Consider the following 12,973-nt stretch of genomic DNA (forward strand, 5'->3'; position numbering starts at 1 on the left):
TCTTGATGTCGTTGGCGGTACAGTTTGTTGAGGGTTTTGAGCAAGGTCCATCTGCGGGTGACATTTCACTCACTTCACCTACACTTCAAACTCGACGACAGAGAAGGAAGGGTCACAATAAGAGGCCTATAACTAAGGGTATTCCCAGCGAACTAGCTGGTTTGTTAAAACACATGACTATCTAAAAATATGATCTTGAATAAAGAGTCTTGTCCATAGCTGGTTTTCTCAAGTCACATGAGGGAACAGTGACAAGGGTCTTTGTCCACCAATACAAAGGAACTGTTGTATCTTCGGAGAGCAAGCTGATGACTGGACAGTAATCACAGGACCCATGCAGTCATGTGCCTTATAGTGAATATGACGAAGATTTCTCAATTCGGACTATAAAAAGAGACTAGGACGAAATCAAATTGCTCTTCCTTGCAATCTACAATCCAGAACCCCTGCAATCTGGACAGCAAGAAGCTGTTAAGCCTAGCTAGCATTTCTCTGTTAGTTCAGTACTCTATGGTAATCTGTAACAAGTGTTCTTTTCAATTTTGATTCTTTTTAATAAATATTGTTAAACATTTATTCTAAATCATCTTGTCTGGACCTTGGATTCTTGAGTACTTGCCTCCTTCTTTCCTCTGGATCAGGGAGATCCTAACTGAAAGACACGACAGGAGGGTAAGCATTATTTCTGATATATGAATAATCAGTGTGTGCTTTTGATTGATTGATTGCCTAGCCAAAGAGGCAGCTTACAATAGGGTTATTGTTGTAGAGCGAACACGGTTGAAGAGTACCTAAAAAGGTAGATTTATACTACGAAGGGTAAATTTATTATATTTATAATCCTTATTATCTTTATAATAAAATACAAATTTGTAGAGACTATTCGCTTAACTCTTAATAGCATGACTAAAGGATAGGCTCTTTAGTTACCGCGGGATTATTTATATATCCAGGTAGGACGTAAAATAATTTGGAACGGTATTAATCATGATATGATCGTGATATGATCGTAAACTATTACATGGGGGCTCGCCGGTCTTTAATATAATAAAACCCGGAGCAAAAAAAGATATTAAATCAATCACTTGAGTGACCCAGAAGAAAATTCGCAAATAAAATAGAGGATGCTCTATTAAATAGAAAAAGCGAAACCGCGCGGCAGAACCAGTGAGTATCTGTAAAACATAGAGAGAATTCCTTAATAAAGGGAGACAGTTTTCCTAGTCTGCATTTCCAATAAAAAAAAAGAGACCCAAATGACTCAAATGGCTCAACTACCAAATGATTTAAATGTATGTCAAGCTCCTCAACAAGCATCCGTATACCAAATCACTATAACTAAACGTGATAATTTTCAAAGGCAAAAAGCTGCTAAAGAAAAAAATGAAGAATGGTATATAGGAGACTATGAGATAAATAATGGACAGGAATTCATCTGCACTTCAGCAGCAGATGTGAGGGCTATAATCGAAAGAATTAATGGCACTAGGTTGAAAGGAGACAAAATTAAAGTTTATTTTGAACTTGGTTTGGAAGTAACATATAAGCCAACCACAGACCCTAGTATAGAAGTATACTATGGTAAGACAAGAGTGATGTATGATGGTACTGTGATGCCTCAGAGAAAGCGCAGGGATTCTCATGATACAGAAATTTATTTTTCTGATGTAGAAAAACCTGGCCCTAGCGCTCAAAAAAGATTGGACTTTCAGGAACCTAGTCCTGGCCTTCAATACATACCGCTGGCAAATGAATTAGTTCATACTTTAAATAGTATGAATAAAACTGTCCACATTAAAAATAGAGGTGGGGATACAACCACCGAGGGTGAAGAAACTGAGTGGGATGGTGAAGAAAGTGTAGTGTATCAGTGGGATGAACCGATTCCACAAAGAAGTAGAGTTAATCTAAAAAATTCTAGACCATTGTAGAGTAGTAGTTATGCTCGGGAACATATAGATCTAGCAGGAAGAAAACCTCTAACGAAACCAGGGCATAATCTGAAAGAAAAAATCAAAAGAGAAGAGCCCGAATACATGCAGATAATTTTCCTAGCTGCGACAGGCCCAACATCTGATGAAATTTTGGATATGCCTGACACGAGCATAAAAGCTAAGCAGGATATGATCGCAGAACAAAAAGACTCTTGTCAAAAAGCTCTGTCTTTATTACTCCGCTTGACCCTGTCAGAGAACAGAGGAAGAAGTGGAAGGGACCCCATTATGGGTGATATATTTGAACTCAGAAGAGAGGTTTTAAATGAATCAAAAAACCCTATATATTATAGGAGACCATTACCTGAATTTCCAACAAGAAATAAAATAACAGGAGATGATAACCTATACTGTGAGGAAGAAAAGGAAAAGCATAGGCCCTGAGGGGGTCTAGGCATAGATTTAGCCGAGATAGCAGCCTCCTCTGTGATGAAAATAAAACAAGAAGAAAGAAGCCCTCAGATGAGGGGGACTTATAGAGAACAATGTGACTATTATGACGAATCTGTGTCCAGTGAGTCTGTTTGCTTGGAAGATGATTATGACCAGGGGCATGAAAGAAGAAATAGGGCCAGAGCTAAACATACAATAACAGCCACGGAAATAGGGATGTTCAATGGAATGAAACTAGATCCGAAAGATAACATGAGAAGTTGTCAGAAGATAGTGGACCTAGGCAAGAGGCTTAATATTCATGATGAGGATATAGAGCTGATGATTAATCAGCTATTGAGTTTAAATATAAGAATTAATGATGTTTCCTTACACAAGAGAAACATTTCAGGGGAAACTAAAAAAGAAACGTATGACAAAAGACTGAGAGAAATAAAAAGCACAGGACTATTAATATTCTGCAAAAATAGAGCTCATGACGGAAAGGACCCAGCGCAAACTGTGGAAGAATTGCTGCAGTTTGAAAAAGATCAACACTTGAAATTTTGTGGACATGAGACTAAATGGGAGGAATTACAGACTTTTGCGGTAAGGTATGATAGGAGGTCCAAACATGAGGCAGAGAAAAAAGGTAATCAAGATTCTAATTACCAAGGAGAAAGTAAACAGCAAGGTCTGAGACGGTCTGAGAGACTCAAAGCCCAAGGCCATTATGCTCAACAAGGGCCTAAATATGTAGCGCAGCCCAAAAGTTTCAGGGAACAAAGGGACCAGTTCAGACCTAATGACTTCCAGAGAAGAGGCAGATCTCAGAGCAGAGGAGTGCAGAGAAAGCCTAACTTGGAACAAAGGCCACCATTCGTTAAGAATGCCAGTAAGCAAACTAGCTCCACATATGTCTCCAAAGAAGAATGGGACAGGTTGACTCCAGAACAACAAAACAAAATCAGAGAACAGAGAGCCAAACAAAAAGCGACTGTAGAAAAATCATACAGTACTGGACAGTCTAAACCTAAATATGTGAGAAACAACAAGCTTGAAAAAGCACAAAAATAGGACCTCCCTGAAGGAAAAGCGACCATCCAATCTGATCTAGTTAAAGAACATGAAGGTTTCTTTTATATAGATTACAATGGTAGGACATTCATTCTCGATACAGGTGCTGAGATCAGTTGCCTTACTGACTTACCTGAGGATGCCATTAAACAAAAAGGCATGATGAGGGTATACAGTTTTAATAAAGCACAAGGTCCAATTGATACTGACTGGTATATGTGGAAAGACATAGCCATTATTCCTAATCAATCAGAGAATCTGATGACATTACAAGATGCAACTAAAATTGTAGGTAAAATTAATAAAGAATTAACAGTCAGATGGATGAAAATGGTCGACCTCAAAGGGGAAATAGACAGAATGGTGCGAGAAACCATGCTTGATAAAAACAAATTGAGAGAAATCCTTGAAAAACATAAAGGAGGAGCAGCTAAATTTAAGAATGATGTAGGCCTTTTAGGTAAAGAATATGAGTATGAAATCAAGGGAGGTGTGCATAAACCACAAAGACAATACCCAATTAATAAAAAAGCTTTACCTGAAATTGAAGAAACTATCAAAGAATTCGAAAAATTAGGAGTAATTAAAGAAATAGAAAACCCGATCACTAATTCACCGCTTCAGGCCGTGATTAAACCAGATAATTCTTACCGCGTCGTTAATAATTTCAAATCTTTGAATAAAGTATCAGAACCAGACAGGAGATACTTAATTAATGCAAAAGATGTAACTAATGGTTTACCTAAGGGTAGAATTTTGACTAAAATTGACCTAGCCAACGGTTTCTGGACAGTTCCATTAACTGAAAATAGTATGGCTAAAACTGCGTTTACCTGCCGATCAAAAGCCTATTGTTACACAAGGCTCCCGCAGGGCTATTTAAATTCCGCAAATGCTTTCCAGTCTATAGTCGTCACGCTAATGACAGGTTTGCCGGTAACAGTTTATATTGACGACGTTTTAATTATAAACGATGATCCAGGTGAACACCTGAAAATATTAGATGAAGTGTTTACTAGATTGATAAATGCAGGTTTTAAGCCCAGTTACAAAAAGATCGAAATAGGTAAAGAGGAAGTGGATTTTTTTAGGCTTTGCTACGACAGGGATGGATAGAGGACTCTCAAAAACTACCAAAGAAAAATTGGAGGATTTGAGACAAAACAGCCCGAAAAGCCTAAAAAGTTTACAGAGTTTCATGGGACACATGAATTTTATCAGGGATCTGATACCAGGATACGCTAAACTAGCTAAATCTCTTTATGGAGCCACAAAAGGAAATGAATTTAATTGGAGCAATGAATTAGAAAACATTAGGCTACAATTAATTGATTTAGCATTGACCTCAGGTAAGATAGCGAGACGAGAACCAGATCAAAAATTAGTAGTAAGTGTTGAAAATACTGCGGATGAAATAGAACTGGTATTGTATAATGAAAAAGATAGGAAAAATCCAATACAGTTCATGTCATACCCAAAACCTGCTAATCAGCTGAAACAAGAACCAAAATCAGCAGCTGACATCTTAGCTAGTATTGCTAAATGCTTGATACCAATAAAAACACTAGCCCTTGAGCAACAAATAATTGTAGAATCAAAAGGTGAGGGCATCACTCAGCTAGTGAGGGAATCTAAAAACCTAGTGAGCGAAGCACCTAAAATTCATCAATTTACATGGGCAAAGTGGAGTAAATTGCTGCAGGATACTCAAATAATCTTTGGACAAAGTAAACTTAACAAAAAAGACAAAATAACAGAAATCCCTAAAGGGGCTAATATTTGTTATTTTACAGATGGCTCTAAAGAAAATGAGGAAGTTTGGTGGGGCTTCATTAGAAAAGAAAAAGGAAAAATAGTTTTCAGACAAAAGGGGCAATTGTCTAATGAAGACTCAGCACAACTGGCTGAAGTAAAAGCCGTGGTGGAAGCCCTAAGGCATATGAAAGCAACAGAAACAGAAGGAGCCATTATTGTATCGGACAGTCATTATGTTTACAAAGCACTGACAGAATATGTTGCCACTTGGAAACTGAATGGCTTTTGCACTGCTAAGGGAAAGCCATTAAAACAGGACAGTTTATGGAAGGAAATAGCAATATTATTGGAGGAGGTTAAACCGCAGGTGCTGCACCAAAGCAGTCACACAGTGCAAACTACATCGGCTGCAAAAGGTAATGCTGAGGTGGATAAGTACATTAGACATAAGACAGTTAGAACAACAAAAATTATTAAAGCTATCACTAAGATAAGTGAAAATAATATTGTTGAAAAACTGCATATAGATTTAATGCATCCCAGCTTAGCTTATATGGCGAAGTATTGTAAAGCCACAGGACTTAACATACAAAATCTAAAAACGACCTACCTGAAAATCAGGAAAAAATGTCCTGAATGTAGAAAAGTCATGACCAGCAGGTTTAATGATTATGGAACAATAAAAACAAATAAAGAGAACGAGGAAGTGTCTCTAGACTGGGCCGGACCACTCAGACCAATGACGAAGCTAAAAAACTGTTATTTCCTAGTAATTGTAGATAGTTGTTCTAACTTTTTGCAGATTTATCCATGCAAACAAGCTACTAGTTCCGTAGTTGTACAAGCACTAAGAGAATGGATAAGGTTCAGAGGACCACCAAATAAAATTAAGGGTGACAATGCTCCAAATCTGACAGGAAAGGAAGTGGAAGAATATTGCGATAAAATCGGAGTAAAATTAATTAAAAGTGTGAAGTACACACCGGAATCTAACGGGATAGCGTTAAATTAGCGTTAGCTGTTAAACAAATTAAACAATTTTTCATCAAGAACGAACACGTGGGAGAATGGGATACTTTGATTGATCAATGTACACATTTTCTAAATTACAGAATCAAACCGAGTGAACTCAAAATTGAAGATCAGCCTGAGCAGGAAAATTATAGCGCCAATTCATTTAAGGTAGGCGACCAAGTAATAATACTGCATAAAATCAGAGGTAAAAGATTTAGACATAAAACTGGAACCGTGGATACGGTTACAAAAGTCACTTCAAACACAACTGTACAATTAGAAAATAACGGAATTTGGTCTTTGAGGGACTTAATTAAGGCATAATCATGAAGAAGGTAGTATTTGAGTCCATTATTGAATCCAAAACAGGATGGGTCAGGTGCCAAAATGAAGCATATGCACTGCTAAGAGTTAAAAAATGGCATGAAAAATGTCCTGATGGTACCATTAGTAGATTGATACCATTCACAAGCTGTTGTATTTGTGAAGCAACAGATGTAGCAGAATTACTCTGGGAAGGTCCGAATGAGTCTCGACCAACCAAAATGAGCTTAAAAACACTCCCTAGCATGGGAGAACATAACCTTTTTTCCTGGTACAATCCGGAAAAAAGAATCGGCCACTGCGCCTTGGGCGAGATTTCAGTGTGCGGAAACTGCAGACTAGGTAAACAAAGATGGGTCATTCAAAAGATACAACGTGGAGAAACCAATTGTGTCTGTTGAACCTGTAATTTATGTGAAGAAAAACTTATTTTACTAGGCTCGAAATGTTCATGTACGTTTAGAGATTCTAAACTAGAACTATGCGAGAGATGTGAAAAGCTAGAAGAACGGAAATGGGTCCAGACTGTCAGTAAGAAAGAAGTCTGGTTAACCCGGAAATCGAAATTAGCTATGGGATGTGTTTCCCAGGGTAAGATAATGACCTCATGGGTTAGCAATCCACTCCAATTAATGGAAGTGGATGAACAAGCATGGCTATATCGATATTGTGAATTGTCAGGACTTGGTAATCCTTATTATACAGACACCCTGGAGATTGGATCCGTAATTAGGCCAAACACTGGGACAAATCACTTGTTTAGATGCGTGGGAAAGAGTTATCTCACATAATCTAAATGAACCAAAGCGAACCATCTTTGTAAAAAGACAGGGACAGTATGAACGCAGCTCAGCTGAACAATTGATTATTACGGAAATTAAAAATATGAACTTCCTAATTGAACAACATAACTGGGAAACCAGAGCATGGGAAGTGGGAGTAAGGGAGACTGACATAACTAGGATGTCCAGAAGTCAAATTATCATGACTGGGCAAGCCCGTTATAAAATTAAATATGGAGAAAACGATGCATCTATGATTAAAAAACTGATGGTAAATCTCTGTTGTACCAGGAGTTATATGGGCATTGGATTTGCCATACAGGGTCTTAATATTAATTGGGTGACAGAAGTTAAACCTATTAAACAAAAACTTCAAGACTGGCTGCGCAAAAAACACTTCTAGGGTCAGACAGGCAATTCTTTGTTCTCTCACCAACAGCAACATGGCTAGAGGGGGAAAGGGCCGGAGGCTGAAATCCATATACAGACAAGTCCACGAGGAAAAGACTGAGAAATTTCAGGAAGTCATGGCAGGAATAAGTATGGCTTTCATTCTCCTTATATCCATATTGGCTGGATTCGGAACAAAGGAAGGGTCACAATAAGAGGCCTATAACTAAGGGTATTCCCAGCGAACTAGCTGGTTTGTTAAAACACATGACTATCTAAAAATATGATCTTGAATAAAGAGTCTTGTCCATAGCTGGTTTTCTCAAGTCACATGAGGGAACAGTGACAAGGGTCTTTGTCCACCAATACAAAGGAACTGTTGTATCTTCGGAGAGCAAGCTGATGACTGGACAGTAATCACAGGACCCATGCAGTCATGTGCCTTATAGTGAATATGACGAAGATTTCTCAATTCGGACTATAAAAAGAGACTAGGACGAAATCAAATTGCTCTTCCTTGCAATCTACAATCCAGAACCCCTGCAATCTGGACAGCAAGAAGCTGTTAAGCCTAGCTAGCATTTCTCTGTTAGTTCAGTACTCTATGGTAATCTGTAACAAGTGTTCTTTTCAATTTTGATTCTTTTTAATAAATATTGTTAAACATTTATTCTAAATCATCTTGTCTGGACCTTGGATTCTTGAGTACTTGCCTCCTTCTTTCCTCTGGATCAGCGAGATCCTAACTTAAAGACACGACAGGAGGGTAAGCATTATTTCTGATATATGAATAATCAGTGTGTGCTTTTGATTGATTGATTGCCTAGCCAAAGAGGCAGCTTACAATAGGGTTATTGTTGTAGAGCGAACACGGTTGAAGAGTACCTAAAAAGGTAGATTTATACTACGAAGGGTAAATTTATTATATTTATAATCCTTATTATCTTTATAATAAAATACAAATTTGTAGAGACTATTCGCCTAACTCTTAATAGCATGACTAAAGGATAGGCTCTTTAGTTACCGCGGGATTATTTATATATCCAGGTAGGACGTAAAATAATTTGGAACGGTATTAATCATGATATGATCGTGATATGATCGTAAACTATTACAAGTTGTTGAACAGTACATACACAGCACGAGATGACACTTCCATGAGAGGTGTGGCTTCTAGAGTTAGTCCCAGTTTTAAGCAGTTACGGGAAGGCTCGAAGAAGCCCAGATTGTGGTTGAGGTTTTGGCCAGGTCGCATGTTGAGGCGGACACTGACACTCTTGGTGTAGGCAGGTATCGTTACCTCCTGTTCATTGGTCGTGGCACATACTTCTGGTATGGTTTGCCCAGATTGGAGATTCTTGAGGTTGACTGAAGTGCTTATTTGGCGAGACAAGGGAGCCCATATAACTTCATTCAATGTGTCCACATAGGCATTGATTCTGACCATAATGTCTGCTCCGATGTAGATATCGTGTGGCAGGTCGGGGACAACGAGGAAGTAGTGACTTAGGTGTCTGTCGTGTCAGGTACTGACATGCCTTGAATGTCTATAGCTGTCATCTGTTGAAAGCCATTTGAGCCTGGTTCTGTGGTTTTGAATGCGCACAGAAGAGAAGTTTGACTCTTGCCATGTGGCACCAAGTTTGAGACTTGCCTTGGTCTTGGGCTTGCGTTTTCGCTCAGTGAGCTGGAACCAGTGTCTGTGACTTGACAATGCGCTTCTGTGGAGCATTGTGAGTGAAAGGGAAGGGGCTCCCGAACTTGGGCCCATATCTTTAGTTGCTTAAAGTCTATTAAGGGCTAAAAGCGATTCAGCAGGTCTTTGCCGATGAGAAGAGGGTATGTGTCCAACGGCGAGATGTACACAGGGTGTATAAGGCTCATTGGTCCGACGGTCAGGTGGATTGGGGCCACCTGCTCCAACCGCAGTCCCGTGTGGGAATAGGCTTGAACGTTGAGTGCACACTTTTGAAGTCTGAGGGTTCCACTGGTTCTTTTGGTTCTTTCTTGAATTTCTTCTAAGAGCTGAGTGGACATTAGGGTGATGTCGGCTCCCGTGTCTACTAGGGCCTCTAGTTTGACATGGTGTTCTAGTGTGATGGAGAGGTAGAACTTCCTTGCCACACCTTTCTCGATGAGGTCACCCAGAAGTTGAGGAACTGGAGTTTGGGTTGAGACAGGTAGAGTGTTGTGGTTTGTTTGCTGTTGCTCGCAGGGGTGACAGACAACCAAGATGGCGCTTTCTGGTACTTGAGTGGTTCCATCCTCCTCTGGTTGTTGGAAGTTTCCGTGGTATGAGTTGACATGTGTCGGATCAGGTTCTGATTCGGTTGCTAGGCATTCAGGTTCAGTCTCTTGTTTCCTTGACAATGGGGTTATGGCAGCTTGACTTGTCATGTTTTGAGGGTGGTGAGTGTGAGAGAGGTGGTTATTGCTCTGGTTGATGTGTACCAGGTGGTCGCTGTTCCCTTGCTTCGCCTCTAGTCACGCTGAATCTGACTTGTCTTTCTTTTCCCATTTCCTGTCCTCTTCATTGCGTTTGAAGAATTCTTTCATGAACATCTGCATCATTTCTTGTGAACTGATACCTGGTGCAGTCTGCTGTTCTTGTGTGGACTCAGTGTGGGCTTGGTCTGATTGATGCCTGGGTGGATTTCGTCGTCGACCCCTTGGGCTAGTTGTTCCTGGGGGCGTGTGTCGCTTTCCTTTAGACGTCCAGTTGGCCTCCCATGAACCTTTTCCTTTTGAGTTTCCATATGACCGTGTCTGGTTCCATGAATTATCCCAGCGGTTTTCGTGCGGCCATGACTGGTCCCATGATTTCTCCCAGTGGTGTCCAGATGTGTGTGGCGGGTCTCGTTGCTTGTGCCAGTGATTGTTTGGTTGTTTGGGTCTGACACTGTCATGAGAGTCCCGTTCTTTTCTGAAAGAGGATTGTCTCTGTTCTTTAGATGGCAGCTTGGTGCTTTCGTGATGCTGGGTGCCCTCTAGGGCTAATCCTTGATGTTGAGTGTTGAAATCACAAACTGCTGGTGGTTTGGTTCCCTTTTCTGAGGCCATCTTTTGTTTGCCATAGGCTTTGTGGGCCAAATCCCTCAACTGTTGTGTAGTCATTGTGCGAGGACAGGCCATGACGCCTAGGTGGTGGCTTACTCCAGGGTGGAGGTTTCTCAGAAAGAGGGTTTTAAAGTTCAAGTCCTCTTCATGTCAGGTTCATTACGTGCACCAAAATACGCTCGTCTGAGTCTGTTGTAAAAGGCTTGGGGTGTCTCATGCCGACCTTGTTTGGTTTCTAGGGCGGCCACCAGTCCTTGGTCTGCCTCTGGGTCTGCAAATTCTTTAATTAGGGCTTCTCGGAGGAGGTGGAAGTCTGACTTGGTGTGTGTAGGCTGTCTATCCAAGAAACTTCGCACCTCAGGACTGGATGTTGTTCGAAGCAAATAAAGTCTGTCTCTGTCTGTCACATTGGATCTCATTTCCAAGTGGAATTCAATATCTTGCAGGTAGGCCTGGACATCTTGATTTCCTGCCACATTTGGGGTGAATTTGTTGATGTTCCTGGCCAGTTTGTCAAGGTCCTTGAGTTCCAGGCCATGTGCAGCTTCATAGTCGGTTCGGAGAGGCCCCCTTCTCTTGTCAGCAGGGTAGCGCTCCTCCATGACAGCTGGATAGGGCTTTGGTGGTGATTCTTCACTTTTCCTTTGATGTGGCAGTCCCAGGATAGGGGACGCAGCTCTGCTGGGCAGGGGTGAGACCAGAGGACGCCTTGTCCTGGTTGGCTCAGGGTGCAGCTCATACGCATGCTTGAGTTCCTCTCTGATTGAGTCGGATTCTTCTTTTACATAGTCGAGCTGTTGAGTCAAGTCGCTGATCTGATTTCGTGACCTTTCAAGATGGTTTTCAAGGGCCTTTATTCGGCTGTTCTTGTCTCTGAAGTCAGCCTTGGCTTTTTCCAGTAGCTGCTCTGCATACTGTAACTTGTTGGCCAGATCATCTTGGGCAGCCTTAGCTTGTTCTAATTCTCTGTTGGTGGTTGTCAATGTTTCTTGAAGCCTTTCGATTTCCTCTTTGGCGCCTGGCTCCACCTCATCGGACCCTTCCTGTTGGTCCTGTGCTTCCAGTTCTAACTGCTTGATGCGTTGTTTTGCGCGAGTCAGCTGCTCCTGGAGGTGAGCTTCTTGCTCATCTCTCAGCTTGAGTGAGGCTATCAGCGTGTGACTTTGGGAGCCAGTGATCTTTGCTATCTCTTTGTGGTTGTAGCTGCGAGTTGGATCCTGTGTTGTGATGTCAGAGATGTTGGCATCCAGTTGTTCTTGCGTGTGCTGTCGTAGGTTGTTGGCAGCCTGGGGCAAGAAGTTGCATGTCACGATACTTAACCAGTTCTCTAAGTCTTCCCAGTGGGTGGTGTGATCATCAGTGCGAGACATGTTGGCACAAGGTAGGGAAAACCTGGAAAAGAGACTGGCACAGATCTTCTGAAAGTGTGTGTGAGCTAAGTATGTGATGGGTGGTTAAGTGTGGTTTGCTGGAACTGTGGGCCTCCGTTGACATGTACTGCTACTTGTAGTCTCTGTGGGAGAAAAGAGTGCATACAGCTTGGAGGATACAGCTGAGAGGAGGGAGAGTGAGCAAAGACCAGACAAAGCAAGGTGATACTCAAAGACAGATAGCAATCAGGGCTGTGAAACAAAGAACTAAAACTAAAATAATAGTAATATTCTCAAGGAAGGGAAGAATATATATATTTTTTTGTAAATAATTCAATAGAGATACTTCAATGAAGGTCAAATTGAAAGGTACCTGGAATCTCTTAATTCTGTGTATTATTGTTGTTATAACTTCCTCCTGGTAGAAAGAAAGTGTTAACGACAATAATCGTGCTCCTTCTTATAGGATCGACACCATACACCTGTTACATGCTCTTTTTTTTTTTTGGAATGCGTTAAGTGAGCGGTAGTCGTTTATTGTTCCTCCTATCAATTTATTTATTAATTTATTTACTTATTCGGCAATTTATTCGACTGTGTAGGATGCCAAAAATGTAGGGTAGCGTGCGGTGCAAGGAGGGTGAATTCACACGACTGTTAAAACTGAACAGAATGTTTGCAAACAATTTCTTTTGAAAACTTCCTGTAATTACTCATTGATTCTCACAGGTTCAGTTCCAGAAATATCATGGGTAGAAGAGAGAAGAGCAGAAAAGACAAGGAAGGAGTTAAATGCAAGTGAGGGAAGGGATACTGACTCAATTAGCATGTGGATCTA

The sequence above is a fragment of the Scardinius erythrophthalmus genome (assembly GCF_964197995.2).
Source record: "Scardinius erythrophthalmus genome assembly, chromosome: 1".
NCBI lineage: Eukaryota > Metazoa > Chordata > Actinopteri > Cypriniformes > Leuciscidae > Scardinius > Scardinius erythrophthalmus.